The sequence below is a fragment of the Meles meles genome, chromosome 3 (assembly GCF_922984935.1).
Source record: "Meles meles chromosome 3, mMelMel3.1 paternal haplotype, whole genome shotgun sequence".
Classification (NCBI taxonomy): domain Eukaryota; kingdom Metazoa; phylum Chordata; class Mammalia; order Carnivora; family Mustelidae; genus Meles; species Meles meles.
The window spans coordinates 82,018,307-82,027,088 of record NC_060068.1 but is presented as its reverse complement, the minus strand read 5'-3'; positions in this window follow the sequence as shown (position 1 = coordinate 82,027,088).

The following is an 8,782-nucleotide window of genomic DNA, read 5'->3' as shown; positions in this document are numbered from 1 at the left end:
ACTTAATACAAAAAACACTTTCTTCTACGTAACAGTAAGGTCATCACGGAATAGTCCGCCTGTCAAATTGCATAGAAAGATCTTCCCAAAACAGATATATAATAAAGCAAAATAAATAAATAAAAACACTCTACCACCACTATTACTATATATACAAACATCACTGTTGCTGCTGTTAAATTTTTGGAAATCTGCATGAACATCATGTTCTCCTACATCTACCCTGCACAACTAGGAATGGCTGCTCTGTTGTACCATCATGGAGATGTGTGGTTCTTTGGAATGCTTGTAGCTGTGCCCTCCAGCATAGCAGGGAAAGTAATAACCTTTATGGATGTTTACAACAAGTTAAGTAATGACAATTTACACTATCCACCCACCATGGAAAAAATATGCAACACCAAAGAATCTTGTAATTTCCTCTTCAAATCTATAGATGAGAAAATACACCTGGGTGGAGTTTAGGGTTATGTAAGGAGAAAGGGGAACCCTCCTACACTGTTGGTGGGAATGCAAGCTGGTGCAGCCACTCTGGAAAACAGTATGGAGGTTCCTCAAAAGGTTGAAAATAGAGCTACCCTATGACCCAGCAATCGCACTACTGGGTATTTACCCTAAAGATACAAATGTAGTGATCCAAAGGGGCACATGCACCCGAATGTTTATAGCAGCAATGTCCACAATAGCCAAACTGTGGAAAGAGCCTAGATGACCCATCAACAGATGAATGGATAAAGAAGATGTGGTATATAGGGCGCCTGGGTGGCTCAGTTGGTTAAGCGACTGCCTACAGCTCAGGTCATGATCCTGGAGTCCCAGGATCGAGTCCCACATCGGGTTCCCAGCTCTCTGGGGAGTCTGCTTCTCCCTCTGACCTTCTCCTCTTTCAAGCTTTCTCTCTCTCAAATAAATAAATAAAATCTTTTAAAAAAATTAGAAAAAAAAGATGTGATATACATATCACATACACACACACACACACACACACACACACACATATACATACATACAATGGAATACTATCCAGCCATCAAAAAACCCGAAATCTTGTCATTTGTAATGATGTGGTTGGAACTAGAGGGTATTATGCTAAGCAAAACAAGTCAATCAGAGAATGACAATTATCATATGATCTCTCTGATATAAGGAATTTGAAAGGCAGGGTGGGGAGCTGTGGGGGGTAGGGAAGGAAAAAATGAAACAAGATGGGACTGGGGAGGGAGACAAAATATAAAAGACTTAATCTCAGGAAACAAACTGAGGGTTGCTGGGGGGTGGGGGAAGGGATAGGGTGGTTGGGTTATGGACATTGGGGAGGGTATGAGCTATGGTGAGTGCTGTGAAGTGTGTAAGACTGGTGATTCACAACCTGTACCCCTGAAGCAAATAATACATTATATGTTAATTTTTAAAAAGAAGATAAGGTATTATTTCATGTAGAATAAAGGAGATAAAGATTGGATTTGGCAGAAAGCTCTCTACTGCTCTGGAGTACTGTTGTTTATCTTCATTTTATACTTTTTTTTTTTTAATCCAAAAAAGTATGTGTGTGCATTTGCCTTAATACCTTGGTTTTGAAATTGCTATTGTTTAGACTTGTACAGTTCAAAGGAAATCCTGAGTAACCCAATCATCAAATTTTGGTTGAGCAATAAAAGCTATCATGTGGAGTCTTTGCTTGCAATCTTGAGTACGTAGCCTTCCCGCCCCTCTGTTATTAATGCTACACTTATTGAGCCTTTAGTATGAACTAAACAGGGATGGTACAGATCATCTTCTCTCAGTCTGAGTTCAGTGACACATAAGTAAGCCAATTATTGCAATGCAATATTTGAAATGGGAGGCACTTCACTTAGACTGGGGTCTGGGTCCTGCGATGGGAAGTATTAAGGAATGTTTTCAGTTTTTATGGTCTGGGAAAGATTAGATAGATAAGTACATAGATGGCATTAAAGTCTTAGGTGATGGAGTTTCCCCTCAGTATTTAACCCTTTCTCCCGAATTGTTAACTAATTCTCTTTCTTCTCAATTGAATTATAAGTTACATTGAATTACTATTATATATTATAACATTTATTTACACAAATGGGAGTTTCCTTTTCGGTTCCATTCATTTTTGCATTCTTGTGTGGTGTCTAAACTTTACATTATCATAGTTTTATGATATTTTAGTATCTGGTAGGCCTAGTCCCCTTAAAGTTTCTTCTTTGTAAATTTTCCTTGCCATTCTTATCAGTTATTACACATGAATTGCGTATTCTTTTGTCAAGTACTTTCCCCCCCAAGCAGTTCCTGTGGGGAACTTGGTAGGGGTTACATTAAATCCATATATTAATGTGGGCTGAACTGACATGTTTCTACTCTTCAGTCTTTTCACACTTTTTTTAATAAGGGGCAAAGATTTATTCATATTATCTTAGAAAATTAGGAGTTTATCATAAGAAGAAGTAATAGAGACATTCATTTACATTCTGAGCATATTTCTGAAGTTTGCTGTTTTCCTCCTCATGGCACATTTATTTTTTTTTAAGTTATCTATGATATTTTAGATATTTTGGTTGTTATCATGAATAGGAATACTTTTGCTTTACATTTCCTTATGAACAGTTTTTTTTAATGTTTTACTTTATTCAGCCACTTTATCAAGTCCCAGTTTTTCTTTTCTTTTCTTTTTCTAGAAGTTTTTCCGTGGATTCTTTTTGGACTTCTATGTAAACAAAATCATTTTCAAATCATGACTATTTAGGCACCTTTCATTAAGTTGTTTTCAAACCAGTCGCTCTGGAGGCAGCATGAAAGATGGGGAAGTGGGACTGAAGGCATGGAAATCAGATGAGAAATTATGGTGATCAAGAACCGAAGCAGATTAATAAGGGTTGAATGGAGAGGATGGATTATGAGAAAATCAAAAGGTAAGAAGTGAAGGACTCAGGGACTGGGGTAAAGGGAGTAGGAGAGTGATTTTAGACATCAGCTTTGACTGACTCTGGAGAAATAGAACTAAGTAGACAACTTTTGTGGAAAAGAACAGAGTTACTCAGGTTACAATTAAGGGAACTTAATTGTAGCGATTTATGGAGTGTTCATGAGTGAAATAAGGATACAAGGATTTCTGGGCTGCAAAGTCTAGGGCCTAGTGAGGACAGTAAATTAGTTAAGCCAGATGTCCATGTTCTTTTTTTTTTTTTTTTTTAAAGATTTTATCCATTTATTTGACAGACAGAGATCACAAGCAGGCAGAGAGGCAGACAGAGAGAGAGAGAGGGGGAAGCAGACTCCCCGCCAAGCAGAGAGCCCGACGCGGGACTCGATCCCAGGACCCTGAGATCATGACCTTAGCCGAAGGCAGCGGCTTAACCCACTGAGCCACCCAGGCACCCCAGGTGTTACAGTAGTTTGATGGGCCCTTGCATTTACGGTGACAGCTTCTCTCTTTCCCTGTGTTGTTACTACCAACTATCTCACCCTCTGCCTCAGGTCTACTACTTACTCATAGTTTCTGCTTACTCATGGCTTCTGTGTACTCTGTTCTGAGTGTCTTTTGGATTCTGCCCCTGCTACCATCTGCTTGGCTCTTTCCTCAGACCTACCATTCAAATTTCCTAGGAAGAGAATCATTGTCCCTATTATAATTGAGTTTTCCTATCAGGGCACTTAGGATCCATTTCTGGATTGGCTGCCTTTAGGCAGGTGCTCAGTTTTCATCCAGTTGGCTGAGGCAACCTGTAGATAAGGGAAATACTTGAGACTTCTACAGTCAGCAAAATCTTTGGTGTGGGGGTTCACCATCACCAATATAGAAAAGACCTGTGGCCATTTGCACATGGCTCATTCTCTCTGGTACTACACTAAAGAAGGAAGAATGGGCTTGGGGAGTGGGAGGGAAGGGGAGTCGCAAGTTAAGTTTCAGTCACATTTCGTTAGAGCTGCCTGTAGTATGTTTCCCTAGATATGTCCTAGAGGCTGTGGGAAATTTGGGCTTGAAGTCTGGGAGCTTTTGCAGCATTTTTCACGTCTCTCTGATAGTTCCTCCTGTATTATAATAGCTAATTAACTTGTTTCAAAACACCAAGTTGTTGGCTCCTTGAAGCCAAAGATTTTTGCTCTTATTCAGCTTTGTGTCCTCAGTGCCTGACACAGAGTAAAGACTTAATAAGTATTTGTGGAATGAATGAGTGGTTGTGGTTTGGAACCTGAACGTTAAGAATGTTTCCTAGTAGGGGTTTGCCTGGGTGGCTCAGTCCGTTAAAGCATCTGCCTTTAATAATCATTTACTGAGAATCACAGGGTATACGGCACCATTTGTCAATAGATATAGCCTTCCCATCCTCAGAATGGCTCAGGGAAGAAGCTTGAAGAGACAGATGTCTCCACATGGACAGCCCAGTCAAGAGACCAAATCCCATGTCAGGAAGGAGCCACAAAAACACTCTGCTCTCTGTAAGTACTGCATTTGGAACTTCTCTGCAATGTCCTTATTCTAGGTAAACACAGAGCAAGCAGCCAGACATAAATATCCATTTCTCACATGCAGGAGGGGGGCCAACTCTACAAGTGCCATCTACACCTGCCTTTGGCTTACTGTCCACAGCTATCGTTCATGAGAACGTAAAGCTGGCCTAACACAGGTGGGAGACACTCCTAGAGTGTGGGCCAGAAGGGAGCAGAAGATAAAAAGGCAGAAAATAAAAATGCATTAGCACTTTTTTCCCCAGCTACTTCCCAAGCACTGATGGTCCCAGAAGGCTGTAAAAAACTTTCAAGAAATTCTGTGACTATCTCCATCTGTTTAATTCTATAGCTACATAAACTCCCATAAAATGGTGTGAAAATAATTTTGTAACTATGCATTTCTTGGAGTTCCATCAGTGACTAACCCACTTGGTGTAGGCTGAGAAGTTCTAACCAAATCAGATGGTCAGATCCCCAATAGTCTTGGAGTTAGCTCTGGTTTCTGAAAGTTAGGAACCTGACATTGTTGTAGACTCATTTAAGGTGCTTGGCAGCTTTCAGCAAATTGGTCAGTTGGTAAATTGGCTTTTGAAGCAATTCTTCTCAAGAACATGACTTGGATCCAACTTGTCTCTGGTCCCATACCACTTACTCCAGCCCTTAATATGTCACCCATCCTGAGCTCTGGCACTGCCAACCTGCTCCAGCTCCTAGTCTCCTTCTCAGGTCTCAGACCTCAGCTCTATAGCTGGCCATAAACATCAACCATTGAACCATTAATCAACTTGCTGCCATGCCTGAAGTCCTTCTAAACTTTTTATCCATAGCTCTCCTCCTTGATCTCTCTGAAGCATTGTCTCTTTCTGTGTCAAAGCTCACTGTTTTTAACTCTATCATCATCTGTCTTTTGAACTCACTATTACAGGTCAAGGGTGCTTCCCTCTCTTGGGTAAATTGGTCCTCCTGTATTATGGTGGGACGCCTCCAGAGTGGTTTAACTCATCCTCTACATTTTTTTGCTCTGTTGGTATCTCCAAGGTTTTTTTTCTCCTAACATTTCTGACACCAAATGTGTGATGTCTTTTCTGACAATGCTTCTCCAACTCTCTGAAACAGCTGGGTAACCTATAATTCTATTCAATACCGATACTATTTACTGGGCATTAGAGTCAGATCTCTGCAAGTGAAGGGCACAGTCCCACAAGATTGCCCCCATTTCAGGTACCAGTCACGTGTGCTTCTGACCAACTCATTATTAATTTAGGTATTCCTATAAACCCCCTCCCAGGTTTGATAATTCACTAGAATGACTGGTAGAACTTTATATCACCAGTTTTGTTTGTTTTAATAAAAGATACAGTTCAGGAATAGCCAGATGGAAGAGATACATGGGACAAACTATGGGGGAGCTTCCATGACCTCTCAGGGCACATGGCCCTCTCAGCACCTTGATGTGTTCAGCACCCCAGAAGCTCTCTGAACCTCACTGTTCAGGGATTTTTATGGAGATTTCATTAATAGATATGATCAATTATATCATCAGCCATCGGTGATTAACTCAATCTCTAATCCCTCTTCCCTCTTTGAAGGTTGGTTGCAAAGGGGACAGGTGCTGGAAATTCTAACTTAATCATGCCTTGTTCTTTCTGGTGACCAGGCTCCATCCTGATGGTATCCAGAGGCCTCCGGCCACTAAAGGCTCATTGCTCCACAGATTCTGAGGAATTTTTTTTTTTTTTTTTAGATTCTGATGATTTAAGTAGTTGTATGCCAGAAGCTGGACAAGAGCAAATATTTATTATTTTTTAAAAGATTTTATTTATCAGAAACAGAGAGCACAAGTAGGGGGAGTAGCAGGCATGGGAGAAACAGGCTCCCTGCTCAGTGGGAGGGATGCGGGACGTGATCCCAGGACCCTAGGATCCTGACCTGAGGTGAAGACAGATGCTTAACTGACTGAGCCATTCAGGCATCCTTCAAATCTTTATTTATTTTTATTATATCACATTATCCCAAACAATGCAAAACAAAACAAAGCAAAAACTAAACAATTCAACTCATCAGTTGCTAAATTTCTAAAACCAAGAATCAAGATATTCCTACTTAACAGCAAAAAGATTGCCTTAAATTATTTAAAGGGCAGTTGTCTTTGTGTTTCTAGATCTGACAACACCATCAATGATCACATAAAGTATACTACATTGTTTACATGTTTATATCACTTATACTTACATACCCTAAAATATGCTGTCCCTTTGCCTCAATGTCCGCAGGAATAATCCCACAGCAATCAGGCTTGTGCTCGCAGGATGGTCCCCTGCCTGTGACCTCACTAGGAGTGAGCAGCTAACCCAAGCTGTCCCAGCTAGCCTCTCCCACATGAACTTGAACTGTGGGGCATAGAGCCTGCAGTTGGAAGCTGCCGGCCATCCCAGTACTTCTCTGTCATCTGCAGTTTTGCTTTCTGAGGTTTCAGTCTCCCCATAGTCAGCCTGGATCAGGATCCCAAAGCAGATGAGCCTCCTTCTCATGAATCATCAGATATCACAGTGCCTATTCATTCATTCACCTCATGGCATCTCACCATGTAGGCATTCTTCATCTCATATCACCACAAGAAGATGAAGGTGGGTACAGTATAAGATATTTTGAGAGAGAGAGAGAAAAGCCACCTTCATATAACTTCTATTACTGTATAGTGCTGTAATTGTTATCTTTTATTTTTTGTTATTGTTAATCTCTTATTGTACCTAATTAATAAATTAAACTTTAACCTATATATCTATATATGTATATATGGGGAAAAACCTGGTATATTCGGGTTTGGTACTATCTGTATTTCAGGCTTCTTCTGGGGGTCTTGGAATGTATTTATTCCCTGAAGATAAGGAGGGACTACTCTCATAACAGAACTTGAACCAGAAGATCCCTGAACTCATGCTGTCGAAGTTCTTACCCTCCCTGAAACCTACTTATTTAAACTTTTTCTTAGATTTTACAAGATCTGGCCTTGCATTTTCAGATTTGTACCATACCAAGCACTGCTTTCAGAAAGCAGAAAAGAGATCTTTCATTGTGGCTGACTCCTCCACTGACTGGCTGACTTGAGTAGCCATACCTAAACCCCTGTCCCTTGTAGCTTCTCCTGATAGAGTTTGCAGAACTTAAATATTCTTTTTCCCTGCTTCTCTTGCATCTGACAGTGGCCAGTTGATAGAGTTCTGACCAAAGAGACATAAGCAGAAGGCTTCTGAAGAAGTTTAGGGCAAGTTTTTTTTCTTATTAAAGAGATTAATGCAACTGGCATTCCAGTTGCAGCTATCTCTTTCTTCCTTCTTCCTTCCCCTCGTTCTTCCTTTGAGCTGTAGGAGAAGCAAAACTTTTCCTCCATTCTTTTAGAGTTTCTGGCTGGTCTCTTCAGTTGATTAAGAGGACAAAGGCATGCAAATTTTGTATTTACATATGCAGGGAGACTTCATAGGAAAATGAAGTCTCAAAAAGTGTTTGGATCCCAGTGTTTTTTATACTACGTTGAATAAAGAGTAGTGAGGGTGAAAAAGTAAAACATATGGGAAGGCTAAAGGAAGTCGAGGGTTATTTTAACAAGGTCTGTTTGTACAGATTTTCCATGGCCTCAGCTTCTCATCTCTGGTCATAAGAATGTTCTTTTCTTCCTGGTACAAGCAGAGCAATCTTTCACATGGGAGTTTTACCTCCTGCTTTCAAGAAGAAAAGGGAAAGTCACAATGCCCTTTTTTGATCTGCTGTATTTCAAATGTCTCGAGCTCAAAATAATTTTTATGCCAGAGTGGTATATTTTGAGCTCGCATATTCTACTATTCTTTAGGACCTGGATGTAATGCTTGGAGCTTCAGCAACCATCTTGGAACCATGTGCCAAAGGCAAACACAATGGTAGAGGTGCTATCCCTGACACTAAACTAATGAACCAAAGCTCATAACCACTTACCTCCAAATTTCTTGATCTAAGAGGGGAAAATGTGTTTAAGCCTCTGGGAATTACAGTCTCCATTACCTGCAGCTGAAAGGAACTCTTCAAAAGCAGTTCCTCCATAAACACCCATGGTCTTAGCACAGAAAAATACCTTCTGGTAGGAGGCAGTAACCAAAATGTAAATTCCACTTTCCATGTTGCTTTTGATTGTTTTCTAATCAGTCCACAAGTGCTTCCACCAGATGAACTCTTTAAAACATGGGAACCATATCATCCACCTTATTTAAAATTTCCACAATCACTGAGCAGGGTTGGACCATCAGAAAAGTGCTTTCCAAACACAGTATTCTGTTCATGAAGCACTAGGACTCCAAAT